The sequence below is a fragment of the Cricetulus griseus genome, chromosome 4 (genome assembly GCF_003668045.3).
Source record: "Cricetulus griseus strain 17A/GY chromosome 4, alternate assembly CriGri-PICRH-1.0, whole genome shotgun sequence".
Classification (NCBI taxonomy): Eukaryota; Metazoa; Chordata; class Mammalia; order Rodentia; family Cricetidae; genus Cricetulus; species Cricetulus griseus.
This window is the reverse complement of record NC_048597.1, coordinates 191368322-191392408: the sequence shown is the minus strand read 5'-3', so window position 1 is coordinate 191392408 and position 24087 is coordinate 191368322. Positions and strand designations below refer to the sequence as shown.

Genomic DNA, 24087 nt, shown 5'->3' with positions numbered 1-24087 from the left:
ACAATGAGTGACTCATAATGACCTGACACTTCACCTCAGGAGATCTCACACCCTCTTCTACCTCCACACAGACACTGAGATACACACACATATAAATAACTAAAATTACAATAAACGTTTTTTAAAAATTTACTCAATTTTCACTTGATGTATGTTTATCTAGTAACTCGAAGATAGGCACCAGGATAATTGTTTGTTATGGGTTACAACTATAAAAATAAGTGTATGTGGTCATGGGTTTATGACCATTATAGTGGAAAAAGATACTGAAATTCTTTCCATCACACTCCACTGTCTCTGAGGACACAGTTAGCAGGTTTTCTTTCTTTCAAAATTTAGTTTTGACAGTTCATGTTAACCTTAAATTTATGAGCCACGCTGTAACTGAGCCCAGGTTGGCTCAAATTCATGATCCTTGGGCATAGCCTCCCTGAACACATCTTTCAGAACTGCAATGATTTGTAGAACCTTAGTTGTCCACTTGGGTAAGCTTTGAGCTGCACTCCCCAGAGCTCAGTTCTGTGTGTATATTTGAGTTAATGCTTGTCAAGGGGGTATTTGTACACACTTGGAAGGCATGTGTGAAGCAGTGGTATTTTCAAATGTCTTTAGTAAGATACTATCAGCATACTATGTTTCAACTGTCCTCTGCTCTACACCTAGCTTGTCTGCTCAGTCATTGGCTCTGGGGTCACATGGAGTTTGGCTGGGTGAGTCAGCATACACAGAACAGCTGCTTCCTGCAGACCCTTCCCACAGCCCTGCCTTCACAGTCTACTGTGCATGTGTTAATCTTTACATAGTTCCCTAACAGCTACAACTTTGACACTTAAGGCAGACTGCCATTAATTTCACCTTAATGTTCCATTGCAGTCATTCACTTCCCATCCCCCAACTGCTACCTACAGTTGCATTTCTATCAAGAAATTCCTTATCTAATGAACTGAATATAACCCTACTTTCCTGGCTTAGGACGGTCTCCTGTGTTTCCAAAAATAGGCTGTCTTTACAAGGAAGAGCTCTTGGTTCCCAGAATGACAGCTGGGAAACCAGCATGGGACCGATCCAGCCCCCCTAAATATGGGTGTCAGTGAGAACTCGGAAATCTATAGGGCCCCTTGTAGTGGATCAGTATTTATCCCTAGCATAAGAATGGACTTTGGGAGCCCATCCCACATGGCGGGATACTCCCTGAGCCTAGACACAAGGGGATGGGCCTAGGTCCTATCCCAAAGGATATGAAAGATTCTGAAGACCCCCCATGGAAGGCCTCACCCTCCCTGGGAAGCAGAAAGGGTATGGGATAGGTAGGGTGTTAGTGGGGGGCAGGAGAGAAGGGGAGGGAGAGGGACTTGGGATTGACATGTAAAATAATCTTCTTTCTAATTAAAATTTAAAAATTTTAAAAAAGAATTCTGAAGAGGACAGCTACATGCTGTACTAAATTATTTCTTAAATATATTTCATGGGAATTTATCCCCCACCTAAGACATTTCTAAATCTATTTCTCTTCTTAACTGCCAGCATACTCTGATCTGGCTACAATACCTAAAACCTAGTTGTTCCTCTGACATTAAATTAATGAATAATTCAGAAAATGCTTCCAGAAATTCTCAGAGGAACACCAAGGGAATGACCCAAAAGATAACCAAGAAGTGGTTTGAAACGCTTCTATCTCCTGTAACAGCTTCCTTCCCATCACTGCTTGTGCTGGCTGATGTTTTTTCCCCCCTTTCCCTAATGTAATGCTCAACTCCCTGCACTAAAATGCTAACATGACAAGTCTTCTCAATCTCAGTGCAGGTAATTAATCGTTTTATTGACCATGTATCGGAAACAGAGCATATTAAATACCTTTTCTTATGCTGTCATGATCATTACCAGAAAGCATAGCAGGGATTCAGCAAAAACCAACTCATGAATAAAAATTGATTTTAAAAAAATGATTATTATTCAAAACATAGGAAGGGAACAATGTTCCCAAACTTTTAATTTGGTATTTATCTTGACAACTTTAGATATGTATATGACATTTGATCCTATTCATGTCCTATTGTTTTTCCTTCCCCTTCCACCCCCACTTCCACTGAACTACTTCTCTACGGGTTCCTCTTCTATGTCCATGTCTTTTTGTATGTGTGTTTAACTAAGGTTCCTGACATGAGCATGGGCAGAAAGCGTAAACAACTAGCCATCAGCTATAAAAAAAAAAAAAAAAAAGCCCTGACTTCTTCTTCCCCAGAAACCATTATTTGTCAATAGCTTCTGAAGGAGTATGATGGTTCTCCTGCAGGCTTTATACAGGAATGAACAATCAGGATGAGATAAGAATAAAATTCAGACCAGCTTGATTTTATTGTAACCAGCAAAGGACCAGGACTTTTAGACTCTGGCCCAGATCATTTTACTTTAGCCATATTTAAGTACAGCACAGTTTTGGAAAAGCATGTTCAGGTAACAATGAACTAAGTCCCAAGTACAGAACATGTTAAGACGTGTACGTTGAAGCTCTTTACAAAGCACATATGGATTCATCTGTAAGATGGTTTCTTGTTGACTTGGAAACAATGCTCAAGATAAGGAGAATGACTGAGGTAAACATAATGCCTATGGGTGTCAGGACTAAGATAACAAACAAGTCACTTAGACCACAGTAAAGTATAAGTGATGTCTCTCATAAGGATAGGTTTTATGACCCAAATTCCTCAATATTTAGGAAGAAAGGGTCTGAGATAAGTAAATTCTGGGTGACATGGGAAGAGCTTGTCTCATCAGACAGCAAAGGATCATTAGGTTGCAAAACCGTATCATTCCTGGCATTACAGGAAGTAAAGTACCTCATTCCATTGAAGAGATAAACTGTATGCTTAACTTTCCTGGCTTATCCAGTGTTTATCTATGTTCACAAGGCCACTTTGCCCTCTACAAAGAATGGGTGGGGCCTCTATCCATGATGGAATGCTGATGGGCCCAATCTTGTGAAAGACTTGTGCATATAACCACTGTGATTTCATAAACTCAACAGCTTTGTCATGTCCAAAGGATAGCCTTTTAAAATAGTGCTACTTATCTCTTAGTTCTTACAGGATTTCTACCCACTTCTGATTGCTTGAATGAGAATGACCCCATAGACTCTTATATTTGTATACATGGTCCCCAGATAATGGCACTTTTGGGAGAAGGGTTAAAAGGTGTGACCTTGTTAGAGGGAGTATCATGGGAGGAGGGAGCATTGTTAAAAGCTTTCCACCATCCCCAGTGCCCCTCTGTCTCCTGCGTGTGTTTGGAGATGTGAGCTCTCAGACATTGCTGACATGAGGCATACTGTAGGCATGCTTCCACCACCATGGACTCTAAACCTCTGGAACAAGGAACCCAGGTAAACATTTTTTTTAAGTTGCTTGAGTGTCTTATCACAACTGTAGAAAATTAATACATCATTCTTCAGAAATGTTCCCTGAGCCTTAAAAGGAGTAACAGGGATGGCCTGTATTAGCACTGAGCACACAAGACTTGGCACTTTGACCAATTAATTATGAATATCTGCAAGATTTGATCACCCATTGCATGTCTGTGGGATCATACACTGGGGTATACAATCTTGACTAACTGTAGTTTTATAAAGGAGTAGCCGAAGGTGGACACGAGTCTTTCCATGATCCAATGCATTCAAATATTTACTTAATTACCACACCATAATCATGAATCAAAAATCAGTAATCTAGAAGATTTTGAAAACTGAAATTATCATCTTTCCAATTGTGAAAGTGTGGCTGACAAACAAAATAATTCTGTGCCATGTTGACTCCCAGAAATTAGTAAGCTACAAATCACAAATGGACCAACAGTCGACTAAATGGAATGACCTGTCCTGTAACATTATCAAACACAATGGAAAATAGAATCTATCCTTGTGTCAAGGCGAGGTGCTCATTGGGGTTCTGGTATAACTAATGTTTAGATGATTTAAAGTATCAGACTGATTGTCGAGTTTGCAGCGGCAGTGTGAAAGTAGACCATGACACCAGCTCAGGAAAACCCACATTCCTGTTGGCAAGAAATCTTGTGTACATCTTATCTACAATTGTTTGGGAACACATTTAAAACTACAGGGCATGGGGCTGGAGAGATGGCTCAGTGGTTAAGAGCACTGCCTGCTCTTCTAAAGGTCCTGAGTTCAATTCCCAGCAACCACATGGTGGCTCACAACCATCTGTAATGAGATTTGGTGCCCCCTTCTGGCTGCAGGCATACAAGCAGGCTGAACACTGTACACATAATAAATAAATAAATTGTAAAAAAAAAAAAAAAAAAGAGTGTTGAGCACCTAGAAAAGAAAAAACTACAGGGCATGAAACAATCTGTTTTAGTAATATTGGAAAAACAGGAATTCCCTCATAAGTTATTTTTGCATAATTTGACTCTGGAACTAATTTTACAATAAAGATTCTCCAAAAAACACTTTGATATATATATAGAGAGAGAGATAGATATCATGCAACTTAGCCCATAAACAATGAACATTTTTGTCTATAAAATTAAATGTCCCAAAGTCTACAAAAGCTATAAAAATATAATTATTCTTCTGGCAATAAAGCAGAGCTCTGAAACTAAGATCAATTATAGAGCAGTCAAACCTAAATCATTCCTATTCCTCAGGCAAGAAGATAAATTATAAACTGACATCAAATTCACAAAAGTTGCTGAGAAGTTGTGAGAAGCTGTTTTGAATTCTGATCCATATATAATTTTGGAGGTGGTTGATTAGTACATTTGAAGACAAGAAGGGATACACTTTGCATTTACCTGTGGAGTCTGTACTAAAGAGTAAGTTAGAAGAAGTAACACTTCAAGAATTCAAACTCTTGATGAGAAAAGAATCCCTGGATATCTCATAAGATGTCCTCATGTAAACATGCTGTTTAGATTTTAGGTTGGGGAATGTTCGTTGTCATGCACAATTAAGATTGAATATTGGTTGTTTCCTCTTACACTTATTGGGGCCCAACCCCTAGAAAGTTCTTAGGTCGCCAAGCCACTGCTCAGTATGGCATAACTCATCAATGAGGATCAGCCACTTGGGAAAAAGAAATATACTCCTACCATGTTGAGTTTACATGTTAGGAAATTGTCAAGGAGCTAACTTAGTGCCTCATGCATGTACCTAGAATACGTGACCAAAAGGAACATTAAAAGTACAATTTTGGAAACTGTCAGACAATGCAGGCTTCCCATGGCTCCTGAGAACTGTGACTTCTTCATTACTTTTCCAGGTCCCTGCCCTCTCTCCTCCAGCATGCATAAGCTGTAGAGGGGGTAGGATTGTTTAATAATTTCCCTTGGGTAATGGCCATAAAGACATATGCTACTGCTATAAGGATGACCTTATCATTTCATAGTTCTTTCTTTGGCTCATTCCTTAACCCTGAGTCTAACTTGAGGGAACAGAGCTTCTTTGGCAGGTTGTCTTGTCTTAAGTGGACATCTGGCATGGCTTCAACAGGACAGAATGGCCAGACACCTGAGTACATTGTCCCCACAAGTGACTTCATCTTAAATACTTTTAATTCTTGCTAGGAATCAAGAATCCAATTTGATACCATGAATGTGTGTATGTACACACAGCTCTTTATAACTATATTTGTGCTTCATATGTTCCAGGTGAAAAGCCTGAGCAATATCACATAAAAACCAGTGATAAGTGAGGGCGCTCTGTTCCTGGAACCATAGGAGATGCTAACAAAACAAAAAGATTCCAATTTCTGCCTGAGCTTCCAGAATCTCTACAACAGAGTTCTAATTCAAATATTTTCAAAATTTAAAAGGTCAACATGTGGGATTAGAGAGGGAACCATTGCTTTTTTCCTGATATCTAGCTCTTCGGTATGACAAACAATGGTTAACAATAAGGAGGCCTGAGTCATTGGCTTCACATCTCATAGAAATTATCATACAAGGGAAAAAAATAAGACTTTGAACACAAGGTAATTTGTTATTTGAAACTTGGGTCATTTGTAGGCAGAATAGGTTAATCCTCCTGGGTGAGGAAGAGGGGAACTTCCAGTACTTACCAATATGCCTACTTCCTTGATTGACAAATTGCAAGATAAAATTCTTTTGTTTCCAGAAATATTCATAGCACACAGGATCAGGGAATGCAAGGCTATGCGCTTGACAAGTCTGGTGAATGCAACAGTTGAGCAATTCCTTGGGATGGAAGAATTTAACATTCTCAGCTAACACACCCAAGGAAACAGGCTGCTACAAGAAATCTGAAGCTCTGTGGGCTGGGAGAAAACTAAAGTTGATGAGAATGAAATTGGATGTGCATGGCCTACAACACCTGGTACAGGGAATAGAAAAGGGAAAGTTGCAGGGGAATCACATTTAAGTAAAACTCGGGTAGCGTGGCAGATGTGAGGGAAGTCATCTGGATTAGACCCTCAATTGTTGAGGGAGTAGGGCTAGATAAAATGAACAACACAAATAAATTCAAGCAGGAAAGATGAGAGGAAATTAAGGCTCTGGAGAGATTATTTAGAGCAAATGATTTCCTGGTAGAGTGTGGAAAACCCATGTCATGTGGTTGCCTTATGTGGATATATTTCATATGCATGTGTTTTGTATCCAACCAAGAAGGCAGTTCAGTATTTCTCTGGATAAGCAATGGGGGAGGGTTTCAGGAAACTACTTTTCTGAACTGTGGTCAACAGAGAAATTTTGTTGTTTTTCAGGAAATTGTATTTTTCTGGAATAAAGTTGTAAACTGGGATCTGGAGCCTCAAAGCACAGTGAGTCCCATAATGGCAATGCTAATTCCGCAAGGAGAGAATGTCAGCCCTAATAAACATGCCTTTATTAATCCATATTCATCAATCCACAGGAAAGGGAGAAAGTGGAACAGCAATAGACAAAAAGAGGAAAACCCAATCCACTTACCAGTTTCCCTTTCTCCTCTACAGAAGTCCTACAGCACGTATACTTTCTCTAATACTCCATAGACATTTCTGAGCACCTGCAAGGGAGTCAGCTGGCTGCTTCATGGGTGCGACATCATCTCAGCTGGCTATGTCTTCTTTCCTCCCATCTGAACTTGTGCTGTGCATCACAGCCATGCCATTGAAGCACGTATGAACGCCTTAACTGACCAGAGTCACTGTCACAGCAGCCTTGCAGATTCTGCCCACCTCCAGAACTGCTCAGTGCCAGCCATCGCATGGGTACCATCTGCCATCCCTGCAGAGATAGCAATGCAATCGTCTCTCTCACTGTAAATGCTATCAGAGCAGTTGGTATCAAAGCAGTTGAAATGTCATTTATATTCATTTAGTTTGCACTCAGAATTAATGGCACCTCCCTCATTATAGAGCATAGCCCAAGAACCTGCATAGGGCCCACCTAAAAGATATCATTTGCCATCCACAGAAGCCTTCCTCCTTTAGGGTGCTGGCACACTGACCTTTTGTCAAAATTAAACCTTAGTATACACTTGGATATAATTTTAGTGTGTCTTTCAAGGCTTCGTGAGTTGAAGTCTAACTCCACTGTAAAGATTAAAAAGAGTAGAAACTTATTCCAGGCTGGCATTTTAGGGGACATGATTATATAACCGAGGTCAGAGCTCCCAGGATTGACTCTTAATAGCTATATAAAAAAGAGGGGAAATGAGAAGAGACATGCATTCATACAGGTGTCTGTGGAAAGTTACATCTACTCTGGAGGCTGAAAGGAAGGGAGCCATTGCCTTCTGCAACCCTCAACCTTGACCTCTAGAACCACAAACCCAAATGAACTTCCTTCCATTAAAATTTACCCACACTGTGATATTTTACTGTTGGCACCAGAAAATTAACTACCACAAAGAACATATTAATGTTTCTTTCCTTGACTCTGTTCTCTCCAAAGGAGATTTCTTTTCCTTTCCTCACAGAGAATAAGGTGGATCTGCCCCTCTTTCCTTCTAGACATGTACCATCTAGTGTAAATCTAATAAACCACCATGCTGCCTAAATCATTAATTTAGTCAACAAATATTTCCCAACTATATTTTTACCAGGAATTTTCTAAAAGGTAGAAATACAATAATAAAATAATATCAAAATAAGTCATCCCTTCAGGAAGATCTCATTGTACTAGGAAGGATAAAACAAACTACAATGAAATAAGGGGGCTAAAATCTTACATAAATGAAAGAGTGTAACTATGTCAAAGCACAAGGAAATTGTTTAGCCTATTCCTTGGGTAGAGAAAAATAAGTTTTCTCAAGTTTATTCTGAAAGTGGGTCAATATAATAAAGGGTTCCAATGACTATAACCTTCTTTTTAAAGGTGTTAGAGGATAGTGGATGTTTTCCGGCATAAGTCCTAAGAGATTGAATTATAGATCCCACCTCAGAAAAAAAAAATTCTACAATTATGCCTTTCTCTGTATGTGATATCAGGCACTTAGTATAATTGGCCACAGTCAATAACCATGAATTTCAAGAGAACAAATCACCATGGAGGTTCGGTACTGTTCTGGAAGTAAGATAACAATATTGTTGCAATTGATTCAGAACCATTTTTGAGGCTAGGCTAACAGCTGTCCTGGAGAGTTAAAATGGTCAGTGGCTCCCCTAAATTTCCTACGTGGGAAAAGAACAAAAACAAAGGCATCCAAGTCTGCCCATGAAACTCTGCAGTTTCTACTTTTGCTGACAAGGTTCACGTGGTCACTATTTTAGTGCAAGGATCTGGGGAAATGACCTCTTGGAACAGAAGGGTAGAAGACATAAATTCAAGGAGAACTTCCTGCCACCGGCCCAGGAGTAGATGGAGAGACATAAGAGGATTGTCTACATTCCTGAATAATAAATCATCAAAGATATTTTAAATAACCAATATTTTAAGAAAGAATGAACTATAGGCCCATGTTTTGACAAAAACAAATAATCATATCTGGTGCTCAGCCTTGGGTGGACAAAAAGGAATAAAACCAAACACAATTATAACAGCTCAGATACAGGTGCTCTGGGTCCCAGGTCTGACAAAAAAAAAAAAAAAAAAAAAAAAAAAAAAAAAAAAACTAAGAAAAATGTCAAAGTCCAGCCTGCACTGTTGTGATTGAACATCAAGATAAGACTGTGTGATTTATAAAGAATGGGTACTGGTTTCTTGCATATTTGATGTTCAAAATCTAAGCTTAGAAAACCTGTGTTAGCAAGGCATTTCCGCTACATCATCCCATGCTATAAGGCAGAGGGGATGAGGTCTGAGATTCTGGCTTTCATTACTGATCCAATGTTCATAACATAATGGAGTTCAGTAAGATGAAGTCATTGTATTACAGAAACTCATTTAGGATTTAAATATGAAATGCCCACCGTCACCCACCCCCAGGCTCATGTGTTAAACACTTGATCCTCAGCTGGTGCTGCTATTTTGGGAAGTTCTGAAAACTTCAAGATAGGGTTTAACTGAAGGAAGTAGGTCACTGAGGGCTGGCCCTTAAAGGTATCAAGTCCTGGTCCCTTGCTATCTTTCTCTTTTATCCCTTGCCATCATGATGCTCTGCCTCACTCTAGACTGTGAAACACAGAGCCTAGTGACTGACCATGTACCTGAAGCCTCTGCAACCAGGAGCCAAATTAGATGTTTTCTGCTTTAAGTGGTTCACATCGGACATTTCAGCCACAGTGAAGCAAAATAACTAATGCACTTAATGAAGTAAGTAATCTTAACATACACCTTGAATTAGAGTCTTTAACTGTGGGGAAAGAAAATCAGTAAGAAAAAGAGCAAAGAAATATCCACAGGCCTGGGGGAAGATTTACCTCATGCTGTGAAGTCTTACATACCTGCACTTAGAAGAGATCAGCACATAGTTTAATGCCTTGCCATTGGTAACCCAAATTTTCAAATGATTTTTACAGATGATGCCTTCTGTGTCGTGTATACTGAGGATCGTGTGTCATACTGAGTCCTGCACAGTAAAGCTGGTCCCCCTGTCAGAACACATGGTCCACATAGGTAGAGAGTCCAGCTTCAGCAAATTTGATGGGAAACTACTATAAAGTCAGATAAAATGACAGGTGAAAGACATCAACTAGCACCATGCCTTAAAAGACTCAAAATAAAGACAAAAATAGATCATCACACCTGATGGACTGGCCCAGACTTACTGTGAATCTATTCTTAGTGTATGCTTTTTGCCTCTGAAACAAGCATCTCAAGATGTCCACAAGAAAAACTCCATAGGGTCCCCCCGCTTTTCCTATTTCCCCATTTGGTCCTCTGTAAGTATCCACCCCTATGCTTTCCTGTTGCTGATCACAGAGACTTCTGGGAAAGAGAAGCCACCATCTCAGGGAACCTATCCTCTCTTTCCCTGCCTACTAATCTCCCTTCAATACACCCTCTCAGAGACTGATAACCTACCATTGTTGGGAGGTGGTGGGTGATGACAACTGTAGATGATTCATGTTGGCAGGGGGAAGTCTAGGGGTTGTTGGTCCAATGAAGAACCTTACTAGGTAGGTGCAAGGGACTGGTGCAGGGTGCTGTGGAAAAATTCTGCTGTGTAGTGCATCTGGGGTCCATCTGCAGGACCATTTATAGGCATAGGCACAGAAAGTGGGGAGAAGAAAATGCCAGGGGCCACTCAGTATACCCCAGATTAGGGCAATCATTCCCAGGAAAATCTTACATAGTAGCACTCAGTCCTAGGGTGTTCTGGAGAGTAATGACGCTGGACAGACTGCCAACTGCTTGGAAGCCTGTATCTACAATCAGCTAGTATGTACCTAAAAATGGAAGCAGATAGCTTGAAAAACTTAACACTCTCTTTTGTCTTCTTTATGCTCTGCTAGCAATAAGTCTGTTTGAATATGAGTAGGTCCAAATTCCTGGAGGGAAAATACACCAAGAGACACTGGGGTCATGCCCCATGACAAAAGAAACCAGGTTATTTGTTTGTATAAAGGTCTAATTCTGTCCAATATTTAATGAGGCAGCTAAGTGACACTTTGGAAGTGTCTTGCAACCACCTTGTCCCATTAAACAGCTGGAAAGCACAAGCAAGATTGCAGAGTCCTGAAAAAAAATCAATAATCATAGAGAGAACGCAAATAAGCAGATAAGCAAACTAAGGGATTCAATTCAGGACCTAGAGAAGAAAGTAACGTCGGTGGACAAGATAGCCAGTAGCTTGTAAGAGAAACTCAGAAATATGGAAAGTAAATTAAGGAAGGAAATGGATACTCTGATGAAGAATCAGACTGTAATTCAAGGGAATGAAAGAACCAGTCAAGTAATAATCAAGGTGGGAGCATCATCTAAAGACAGAAACAAGCAGAAGAACAAAGTTCAAGGCTGCAGGACAGGGCTGAAATGACAATATGCTCAGACACAAATAAAGAAAAAAACACTGGTTAATACAACCCAAACATCCAACAACTCTGGGACATATTCAAAAGACAAAAACCTAAGAATTCATACAGGAGAAGAAAGAGCTGAGATGAACTCTAAATACACACATGGTTTGTTCAATGAAATTATAGCAGAAATATCCCCACACCTAGAGAAAACAAAAAGGCTATCCACCCTGAAGTCACATCAAACCACAAGTAGACATGACCAGAGAAGTCTCTACAGTAATTTATAGTCACAATATAAAACCCTTAAACTGGGCCTGGGGAGGTGGCCCAGTGGGTAAGAGTACTTGCTGCACAGGCATAAGGACCTAAATATGAATTAGTCTCCAGTGTTCACATAAAAAGCTGAGCATTGCTACACATGCCTATAACCCCAGCACTGTGATCTGGAGGCTGAAGATAGGAGCATATCTGGGGTCTGCTGGCTGCCAGCCTGATCAAAAGATGGTAAGAAATGCTGTCATCTCCAGAAACAAAGTAGAGAGTGACAAAGCAGAATAGCTGACACCAGCATCCACACAAACACATACCAGTCAAACACCTACTCACATGCATACTCGTCCACCACATCTACACACACACACACACACACACACACACACACACACACACACACACACACACACAAATATAAAGCAAAGAAACAATACTAGAAGTGTAAAGGGGAAAAAATGTCAACTGACCTACAAAGAAAGAAATAGTGCAAAAACACCAGACCTCTCATCAGCAACTTTCAAAGCAGGAAAGCATGCAATCATATATTTCTAGTGCTTAAGGTAGCAAAACAACAACAAAAACTGACAGCCAAGATACTTCGATATTTATATCCTGTAAAAAATGTTGTTTCAAAATGATAGAGAAATAAGGTCATTTTAAGATAAAATACAAGCTAGGATATTTCATGATCAACATGTCAACTCTAGAAAAGATACATTAGGGATATCTCTATACACAAATAAGAAAGAGAGACAGTCTCACAAGACCACAGGAAAGATAAGCTTTAGGAGATGAATGACTGTACAAGGGAGAGCTAAGAAGGAATTATCACGTCGAAGATGGTAAATCAGGAGGCCCCTGATATTAATAGGAAAAGGGAGTTGAGTGATGAACAAATAATAATCTAGCCAACCAGAAAACTACCAAAACATTACAATCCTAATTAATAAACATATTTCAATGATAATCTTAAATATAAATGGTCTCACCAACAAAGATACACAGACAGTCTGGCTGGATTAAAATACTAAGTCAGATTTTCTAGGTCTCCAAGAAACACTTCTTACTGATAATGGTACTGCCTTAGCCTGTTTTCCACTGTTGTGATAAACATCACAACAACAAGCACTTGGGGAGGAAGAAGTTTATTTCAGCATACAAAGCATAATCACTGAGGGAAGCCAAGGCAGGAACTCAAGCAGGATCCCAGAGGCAGGCACTAGAGACAGGGAGAAATACTGCTTACTAGCTTGCTCCTTGTGGCTAGCTCAGTTTGCTTTCTTATACACTCCAGGAATACTTACCCAAGGATGACACCAACCAAAGTGGGCTAAACCATTCCACATACATCCTCAAACAAGAAAAAGGCCCCACAGGTTTGCCTACTGCCTAAACAGTTTCTCAATTTAGGTTCCCCTTCTCAGAGGAGTCTAGGTTGTGTCAAGTTGATATAAAACAACAAACACAGGTATCCACATACTGAGAGACAAAGAATGACAAACAATCTGTCAAGTGAATGGAAACTGAAAACAAGCTGCCATAGCTATTCTGATGCCTGAAAAAAGTAGACATTAAACCAAAATCATCAGAAGACATCTAGAAAGCAACTACATATTAATAAAGGGAACAATTCATCAGAAAACATAACAATTGTAAATACATATGCATCAAACATTGTGAATTCCAACTATAAAAAGATACTAATGGATATCAAAGATGAAATAAGTCCTTATATGATAGTCATTTCAATAACACAGTCATCTCTAATCATACATCCAAACTAAAAGTCAACAAATCAAACCTCAGACTTAATCTGTACCATGGATCAAATTAATTTAACAGATTATTCCACCCAATAGAAACAGAGCAGAGCATGCATTATTAGTAGCTTCAGATGATAGTGCAATAAAACTAGAAAGCAATAGCAAGGAACACACAAATGTATGGTTTTTGAGCAATGCTGTCTTGAGCAATTGAACCAATTAAAATGTTCCTATCATCAAATAAAAAAATGGAAGCAAAACATACCCAAACCTTTGAGATACAGGGAAGGCAGTTCCCAGAAGAAAATTTATAGATATGGGTGTTTACATTTAAAAAAATGTGTCTCAAATATCCTAACAAATCACTGCTACATCCTGGCAAAAGAAGAATAATCCAAACCAAAAGCAATAGGGTGTTAAGAAATAATGAAAATTATAGCAGAAATTAATGAAATTGAGACTAAGGGAACAGTACACATAATCTGTCAAACAGAGTTAATTCTTTCACAAAGTAAATAAGACTGATAACTCTTACCTAAACTAAACAAAAAGAAGAAAGGACTCAATAATGGATGAGATGAAAACCAGGAAAATATGACAGAGTCTCCTGAAATGAGAGATTCACTAGGGAGCACTTTGAGAAAACCATATTCTACAAGTCCTGAACAAGGTGGAGCAGGGATGCCCAACCTTCCAACACCACAACACAATGATGTCATCTATAAATTCCATGCTCCAGGCCCATGTAATTGAGTTGCCAGAAAACAAATTGAAAAGCAAAATTATGGCATTTTAAATGAATTTATGAATAAATAGCCACATTCATAGCTATCCTGAAGCCACACTTTGGACATGCCCGATCTAAAAGAAATTAATAAATTCCTAAGAACATATGACTTGCATAATTAAATCTGTAATATATAAACAAATTAAAATATTTTCACAACAATTGAGGAGATTGAAGCTGACACAGACACCCACCAACAAAGAAAAGTCCAGGAACGAATGAATTCACTGCTGAATTTTATCAAACCTTTAAAAAATAGTTAACACATCTGGACAAGGTGGCACATGCCTATAAAACCATAACTTGTGAGACAGGAGCAGGCAGAGGCAGACAGATGTCTTCTGTTTGAGGATAACTGGTCTACATAGTACGTTCCAGGCCAGCCTAGAACACAATGAGTCTCTGTCTTAGAAGAGAGAGAGAGAGAGAGAGAGAGAGAGAGAGAGAGAGAGAGAGAGGTGAACACTAATGCTCCCTGAACTTTTCCATATAATAGGAAGGCAAGGAATAATAGCAATCTCACTCTAATAAGTGAGGAATATTTTGGTACCAAAACTAGACATCGGTACAACAAAGGAAGAAAGTTATAGATGAATTTCTCTGATGAACATTGATAAAAAAAATTCACAAATCCTTACAGATGAACAAATCAAACTCACAGCACACTAAGAAGCCAATAAGACATGATCAGTTAGCTTCATTCTAGGAATGCAAAGTTTGGTCAACATATTCAAATCAGTACATGTAATTCAGCATATAAATAGAATTAATATTTTATTAATTAATAGCATATGAACAGAAACCATGTGATTATTTTCATCAAAAGACTTCTCACAGAGTCCAGTATCTTTATATGACAAAATTTCCAAAGAAACTAAGACTATACAGGGAATATTTCCCAACATAATAAAAACTATACATGACATTTTACTAAGTGGGGAAAGACTGAGGACATAGAATGAATAGAATGTTCCACTCTATCCCTGCTTATTCAATACAGTACTCAAAATCTTAGCTAGGGAAATAAGATAAAAGAAAATAGTATGAGTTACAAATAGCTAAGGAAGAAGTTAAACCATCCCCATCCCCATTACTTGAGTCTATACATAAAAGACTTTAAAGATGCCAGGCGTTGGTGGCACACACCTTTAATGCCAGCACTCAGGAAGCAGAGGCAGATGAATCTCTGTGAGTTTGAGGACAGCCTGGTCTACAGAGCGAGTTCCAGGACAGGCTCCAAAGCAATACAGAGAAATCCTGTCTTGAAAAACAAACAAACAAACAAACAAACAAACAAAACTCATAGACCTAATAAATATTTCAGCAAAGAAGCAGGATATAAAATCAACACACAAAGTTCAGTAGCTTTTCTAGATGACACTAACTGAGAGATAAATCAGGCAGGAAACCCCATCGAAAATACTTTTAGAAGAAAAAAAAAAAAAACTTATGATTGAACCTAATCAGAGGTGACAGAGTCCCATTGTGAAAACTTTAAGACATTGACAAAGATGCTCAAAATGAAAAGGCCTCTCTTGCTCATGGATAGGCAGAATTAATATTGTGAAGGTGGTTTTACTGCTAAGACAATCTGCAGACTCAATGAAATCCTCATCAAAATACCAATGCTGTTCTTCACATAACCAGGAACAATCAATACAGAAGCACAAAGGGCTCCTCATATCTAAAGCAGTACTTATCAAAAAGAGCTATGCTGAAGAAATCATAATACCTGATATCAAACTGCATGGATGGAGCTATAGAACACTAACAGCATCATAATAGAAAGGGAGATCTAGAAATAAGCCATGCAGTGATAGTAACCCAGTTTTTTACAAAGGGGTCAAAAACATCCATTGTAGAAAAGCCACCCTCTTTACAAATGGTACTAGGAAAACTGATTTTTCACATGGAGAGACATCTATCTCTTCCCCTGCATGAAAATAGATCAAACACAATAATTATGACCTGAAACTTTGAAGCTGTTAGAAGAAAATAAAATATAACCTAGTTATATGATTCTCAGTAATATATCCAAAAGATTCTCAGTGGACATATCACAGAGTCATACCTCACAGTAGGCAAAATAAAAACTAGACTAGATGTTCATCAAGTACATGAATGTGTGGCCCAACTATACCACTCCTGGGCATACATCTGAAAGACTCTAATTCTTATCACAAAAATATTACACAACTATGTTTATTGCTGTTCTATTCACAACAGTCAGGAATTGGAAGCATCCTAGCCATCCATCAATAAGTAAATAGATAATAAAAATGTCACACATTCACACAATGGAATTGCACACAGCTAGTAAGAAACATAAAATCATGAAATTTGAAGAAAGATTGATTAATCTGGAAACTATATTGCGTGGGCTGCCCAGACTCTGACAGACAAATACCACATGTTCTCTCTCACAAGAGGATCCGAGCTTTTTATAATTTTTATATTTATACATGTATGTCTATGGGAATATGGAGTATGAAGCTAGAAAGGGGACCATGGAAATTTAAAAAATAAGACATTAAGATAGCAAGAAAGGGAAGTAGAATATAGACAAAAGCAGAAAAGGGAGCTCTGGAAAGAGGAAGAAATAGAGGACAGGGGAGACAGGACAAGAGCATCAAAAGAAACAATGAAATATGAAAATGTCATAATGAAAATCATTACCTTGTACTTCCATTAAAAACAACCAAATCAGAAGGAAATAAATATAGAAAGGAGATTGAAAGAGATAAAGAATCCACAGAGGGAAACCTTCCAACAGTCCAACCGGCAGGTCTTGCAGAGATTCTAAATAAGAGAGAAAACAGAGTAAGGTTCCCTGGATTTAGTGACAAGTCATGTAAAACAAGTATTTCGTTGATCACTTTCAAAAGCACAAGAGTGATCTACTACTCTTTCCTAATTTGGGATAATTCCATGAAATTAAGCTCCTGAAAGAAAGACATCAAATACGCAGCACCTAGTACAATGTAAAGAGAAACCAGCCTTCCATGACCAACTCAGTCATGTCTTTTCATCAGGTCAAACTCTCAGCTAATGGAGACAGTGGAGGGATAAATGATGCTGCTGATATCTTAGCCCTTTACAAACACCGTAACTCCTCCACAGTCATAGGTATCCACCATCTACTGGACGGCCTTTTATAGTATTGGCAAGGGACAGTTTCAAGTAGCTTTTCTAAAGGATGGGAATGGGTGGGAGGAAAGCCCTCCATCTTCCCAACTTAAATGTCGCAAGGGCTTCCCATCCCTTGATCATCTACCAGGACTTGAGTACTCTCAGGTACCAAAAGCAGACTGTGACTTCTCCATGCTCACTAACTGGTTTGAGTCTCCAGCTGGCAAGCGCTCATCTCTTCTCCTTTCTTGAATATATATATATATATATATATATATTATATATATATATATATATATATATGGAACCCTTTTCATGAATTTTTGTGGCTTTTATTTTTGATGCAATGGGCATACAAGGTACTCTAAAACTTTTTGGTGAGTGAATAAATGATGCTGTGCACTGTTTATTATGACCTCTGAATCCATCTACAAGCAAGGAAATGAATCTTTTACTTATGTTATATCTCAATGAAGTTTGGTGGGGAGAGAAAAGACATGAGTCTGTATTCACTGGACTACAAATATTCTGAGTACTGAAATCAAGGAATGGAAGGACAAAGCAGAAACATAAAACAAACAATAATGTGTACTTTTCATTTTTTTAATCCCTTAACAACATAATATGTGTGTGAGAGAAAGACAGACGGAGAGAGAAGTAGAAATTATAAAAACAATTAAAATACTAATAAATTAATTATCACATGGTGACAATTAAGAGGAAACAAATTATACCAAAAATTTAAAAACACTAGACTAAAGAAAATCTTCTGGGGACATTTTTCCAGCATCTCATTGCTACGATGCTGTTACCAAAATGTTACCAGCTGAAAAGACAATCAGCAATACGTCTGAAGCCATTGTGAGCACTGGCTAGAACCAATGAAACAATAGATAGGTCATCGGTGTTCCCATAATACACGCATAAGAACAGCACAAGGCTGCAAAGCACACAGGTGTACAACACAAAGGACCAAGGACACCCCCGTGAGGTATTTTGAGAATAAACCCCCCCACACAAGCTGTGCTGCAGATAGAGGGTGAAAGCAATGAACTGTGCATCCATGAGGATGTGCTTTAGATTATGCAAGTATCATTCAGGATAAACCAATAATGGAGTGTAATTACTGCAGCAAAAGCCCAAGGTTAATAGTGACAAACTCTTCCAACAGTAGCACATCAGTGCTTTTAAACAGACAACTCTGGCTAGAATCCATAGAGTGACTACTTTGCACCTGGGGAAGTTCAATAGAACCACATGAAAGAAATCAGATAGAAATCTGTATGAAAGGGAGATGAAAAACTCTTAGACAGACAGATGGTATTTTTAAAATTATAATGAAATCAGCTTCGGGGGAAAAAAATCTCTGACAGGGAAGTGAGGTGAGAAAATAAGCGCCATTAGCATAATGGCTCCCGAAGTCCAGGTAGGATGCAACAGATGCAGAATGGAGAGCAGTCTTAAAAGGAGCCACTAGCATAACCCTGACCCACCAAGATGTCTAGCTTTTCCGAGTTGCCAGGATAATCAGAGAGCTTGCCATTATTTCCTGTTTCCAAGTAAATGCAGAAGCTTCCCTGGAAAACGCATGGCCAGGAAATCAATCTTAATAAGCAAAGAGAACTTGTTCTCTGCCTTGTCCTCCACTTTGTGCCCAGGGGGATAATAGCATAAAAACTGCCTTTGACTCTCTAACCATAGTTACTTTAAGAAGAAAATAATATCTGCTATTTATGTCACAGCTATCAGACAGGATGGAGGTTGGGGAATATCCTTTGTCCCCAGATGACTGTAAAAGAAGGCTTTTTCGCAATGCATACAGGTTGCAGAACTATGAAGACTAGAGTGTCCCATCAAGCATGTCTCTCTCCCCCAATTGTGTTTGTGCTTGTGTTTGTGTGTGTATGTGTGTGTGTGTGTGAGGGGTGGGGGAGACAGACAGACAGATAAACAAAGACAGACAGTCAGAGAGGATCAGAGAAACACAGAGGCTGCAGAAAGAGAAACAGTACAGGGCACCCATCACCGAAAGTTGTCCCAAACCAGCCAATGCCAATTTCTTTGTCTACAGGATGCCTGGCTGCTGAAGTCAGTGATGGGGAGAGACAAACTACTAGATTATCTATGGAGGCCAGAGCAGAATGCAGCTATGCAGACACCTCTCACAATACTATGCTCCTACCTCACACAGTAGACAAGAAGGCTGAACTTGGAGCAATGTTCTCTCCTCTGAGCTTAAGTATATTTCATATTCACTTAACCTCCATATGATTAATAAGTACCCTAGTTTGACTATTTCCTTTTTAGATTTATTTTATTTTTAATTTATGAGTGCTCTGTCTACATGTATGCCTGCATGCCAGAAGAGGGCATCAGATCACATTGTAGACGGTTGTGAGCTGCCATGGAGTTACTGGGAATTGTACTCAGGACCTCTGGAAAAGTAGCCAATGCTCATATCGGCTGAACCATCTTTCCAGTCCCCTAGCTTGACTATTCTCAACAGACTCCCATAATGCCTTATAAAAGCCGCCCCCCTTCTTCTGGGGCTATCCTTCATCTCTTCTTTCTTCTTGGGTCCTCCCTAGTTTTTTTCTTGCCCCTCTTTTCCCTGATTTCTAACTGTCCATCATTTTTTTCTAATCTCTTTCCTCTCTTCCCCTTTCTGTTCTTACCCCTCCCCGATGTCTTTGCCAAGTTCATTCCTCTTTCCTTCCTAAATCTCCCCACCTCTCTCCCTCTAGCCATTATGTGTAGTCTCTGAACCTTGCTGACATTTGGATTTAAGGTAATAAAATCTATTAACTCATCATCATCAAGAGGAAGAAAATTACTGTCATCTAAGATAAAGTTTGAGAAGAGATCATCTCTTAAAGGATCTAGCTATGAAAACATCCAGAAAGAGCCTCAGGACCACTGTCACAGGAAGGCAAGCTGTAACAACGCACCCACTGCCTCCGTATTCTTAATCGGCACATCCCCTGTGAAAAGGCACTCGTGGCTACAGAAGGCCTTCAGTCCCAATCAACAGAACATTGTTCTATTAATTTGCTTAGCAACCCTGTCTTCATAGATGCAGGTTAAATGAGGATTCTGAGTCACAAGCTGTATACATCCCAGCAGATGGCCCATAGAAACAGCCTTGTTTGTCTAGTCAAAACAAATTCTTCACCACAAACACTTGCTCTGCTCCATGGCCTTGCCAGAGTCACACTCCATGTCAGAGTCATTCTCCATGGAGGAAAAAAATCATTTTAATTGGATATTGTTTTCTGTTTGCATTGTAATCAGGCAGAGCTGCCCTTGGATATAAATATGAAAATAGTCTGCCTGTCAACTGAACACCCCTCCCTCCTTTCCTTACCCATCTTCCTTTTTCTGCCCACCAGATCCCCTTTGCCCATGAATAAAATCCATATCTCTGCTTTCCCAGAGGTGAGACATACTTCAACTAGCATTCCCCACTCCAGAGGGAAAGTCACCCAGCCAATAAAATTATTCCAAGCAAAGTAATTCCAGTGAAGAACTACTTTGCTATTTTACCAGTCAACTCTATTGCCTATAAGACTTATCCTACCTTTGAGGTTTTAGGAATACTACAGTTTTTGACAAAAGATATGTGTAACTTTTAATTTCAATTCACATTCCAATGTGAGGTCTCTCAAAGCACTTCTGCTGTCAATGCCTCTGTGAGGCTTACTCTCCCCCACATCTGCAGGGTTTGTACACCGTATCTCTTGCTGAGAGACTTTCCTCAGCACTGCTAACTACTACACAACCCAGAGACTGATCACCACTGACCACACCAGACTCCTGTGGCCAGGGTGAGACAATCCATGCTGTTTCCAGAGAACGGAAACTAAACTTTTTCCAGTCGTCTAAGATGGCTATGCTCCTTGGTAGACCTAAATGCTGAAGTAAGGCCAGTTCTTCAGTAACCAGTCTGCACCCTCACTGTACACCCGCCTAAATAAGTTGACCACTGACAAGTATGATGGTCCTTTCACAGCAGACAGAGGCAACTGCATTACAGCCTCACTATTCTGCTAAACTTCTACATGCAACTGGGTGACAGACTCCACACGCAGAACAAAACCAACCTCTGTGACAAAATGCCCCCTGTGAAAGGTATGCAGAGGCCTTTTGCTAGGAAGAGTTATTCATGCATTTCTACATAAGCTCACATCCTGAACATCGCACATTTTGCCAGCAGAAGTCAGCCCTATTGACCACTGTGCTAATTTTCAAACTATCTAAAACTGACTTGAGGCAGCAAACACTGAAATAAAGTAAGGATTTCTAGTTAAGCTCTTTGAAATGTTAACAAGCAAATGTACACTGGCAACTAACTCCCAAACCCAGAAGGAGTACATCACCGCAAAATTCAGATATGAATATATAGCCCTTCAGTTTTAAATTAAGTTTGTACATATACACCTTCATGCCTACATGTGTGTAAACACATATGAACATGTGTGTGTTTATATACATATGGACACACTGACTTACTGATGCATCTTAAACTAGTGTACAGGTATTATGATCCCCATATGCCACAATACAAGTCCCCAGCCTACAGATAAGAGGATGAAAATGATGCACACATAGAAGTAGAATGGGGGCCATCAGGAGTCCCAGAGAGAAAGCTGTCAAAATACCTGCCATAGACTTTGGTAGCCTAGCTATCCTTTTTACTTTGGGCTTGTATAACAATCCTTATACAGTTGTATTAAATTTCTTCCTTTTCTTAAGCTCACTTGAGTATATTCTGTTACTTGATATCAACAGATCCTAGGCTAAGAAATTAAACCTGTTTTCACAGAGATAATATAACTACACACAAAAAAAAAAAAGTTGGCATTTTCGTTGGCCTCCCGTGCCCGCTACAGATTAGGCCATATTACACTTAGCATAATAGTAAAAAATGATTCAAAGGTCACATCTACCAACCTTTCAAATTTAGACAAGTCCCTGATAGTAAGGCACTAAAAACAAGTATGAGTCCTCGGAGGCTTTTCTCTAAATCTTTCTAAATATACATCCATTTCAGATGGAATGAATCATTCCAGTCAGTTGTTGGAATCTGTTAGTGTCCAACATGTGCAGAGAATTTACAGGTAGTGCACTATGTTTAAATGTGTGAGACAGTATCTAAGTATCTACACTCTGAGATCTGGGGTTCCATTAACACTCTACTAAAGGACTAGCAAGTGACTGCCATGAAAGCTGGATTGTGTTAAAAAGTCATGCAAGTATAAATACTGAGAGGTTTGAAATAGATAGAGTTCCTTGAGTGAGAAGACCACAACAGTGTCAAGGCTCCAGGTAGCTGTGAGAGATTGAAAGAGTCTGTTAAAGCAGAGATGGTGAGAAAGAGGAAGGAGAGAACTGGCTGGGTACAGGGTCTGGACAGCACAGGGCTGTTCTAGCGGGGAAGAGCATGGTTTGACTGTGATGTAAGATGCCTAGAGACATCATGTGACCAAAAAAGGAAGGAAGGAGAGAGAGATAAGGAAGGAAGGAAGGAAGGAAGGAAGGAAGGAAGGAAGGAAGGAAGGAAGGAAGGAAGGAAGGAAGGGAGGGAGGAAGGAAGGAAGGAGATTGGAAGTTTCTCAAACTTTATTGTCAAGAAGGAAACAGGCAGATGAGAGAGTAAGGGCTCTAAAGAGGAAAGATTCATTTTTTGTGTTTGTGAAAAAATTACCTCTGGATATAGGGTAGAATCAACAAGACAGCATGGAGCAGAAATCAAGTTGAGAAGCCACTGAAGTCCCCCAGGTGAAAGTTAATGATGTGCAACTCAGGAAGTTACAGCAAGAATAGAAATGAAGGGACAAACCTGAGTGCCACTGCAAAGGTGGGTTGACAGGGGATGCTGATGAATGAGGGAGAGAAACTAAACATGTTTTTAAAGAATTGCAGCTGCATAGCCATGCTGATTTGTTTTCTCCTTTTTAGAGGCGGGGGTTAACATGATTCCTCATGATATTTTGTGAGAATAAAGAAGTATTATACATGTAAAGGTAACATCTAACAAAGAAGGATTTAGTGCTTGTGATATATCAGTTTCTCTCCTTTGTGCCTAGAATGCTTGTTAATAGGCCATCTTCAAGACAGCTGAAAATTGAGAATGTACACACTTGTCATTTTACTCTTGTTATGACATGACCAAACAAAGCTGACCAAGGTATTGTGCAGCACCATTGACCTATGAAGGCACTACACAGGAAATACAGCTGAAAGGAAGGAGCAAGCCCTCTAAGGTCTTCCTTTATGCCACTCTTGACAGTAGCTAAAGCTATAGAAGAACTGGTGATAAAAAGCCTGGCCCATCCCACTTGAAGGGACGCACTCTTAGCCTGGACACATGGGGGAAGGCCTAGGCCCGCCCAGAATGATGTGGTGGACTTTGGGGAGCCTCTGTCGAGGGCCCTACCCTGCCTGGGGAGTGGAGAGTGGATGGGGTGGGGGACAGGTGGGGGGGCTGGGGAAGGACTGGAGGGAGGGGAGGGAGAGGGAGAAGGGATTGACATGTGAAACAAGCTTGTTCCTAATTTGAACTAATAAAAAGAAATAAGAAAATAAAAAGCCTGAACTAATAAACACTATTTGGTGTTGAACACAAGGAAGCGAAATGAAATGTCATTTAGGCAAGGGTGGAGGTGTCCTAGACTCAGAAGGACACTGACTAGGGACAAAGACCAAGGAAGACTCTGAGAAAGAATGGGCCATAGGCAATTCCGGGAACTGCTCCTATGCAGCATTTCCACAGGGGCACATG

The 24087-nt window shown here is 39.6% G+C and overlaps 1 long non-coding RNA gene across 7 annotated transcripts in view; it reads right to left on the bottom strand.

Moving 5' to 3' along the window:
- LOC107978104 overlaps positions 1-24087 on the bottom strand; it is a 78288-nt gene that overhangs the window by 43991 nt on the left and 10210 nt on the right. For 4 of the 7 annotated variants that reach the window (XR_004769650.1, XR_004769652.1, XR_004769651.1 and 1 more), the window contains exons 3-4: positions 9837-10046; positions 6940-7236 (exon numbers count right to left, since the gene is read on the bottom strand). This is a non-coding gene — a long non-coding RNA (uncharacterized LOC107978104). Of the gene's footprint in view, positions 1-4322; positions 6208-6939; positions 7237-9836; positions 10047-24087 lie in introns of those variants that run through there. The other 3 variants (XR_004769654.1, XR_003484546.1, XR_003484551.1) reach the window with 3 other exon arrangements.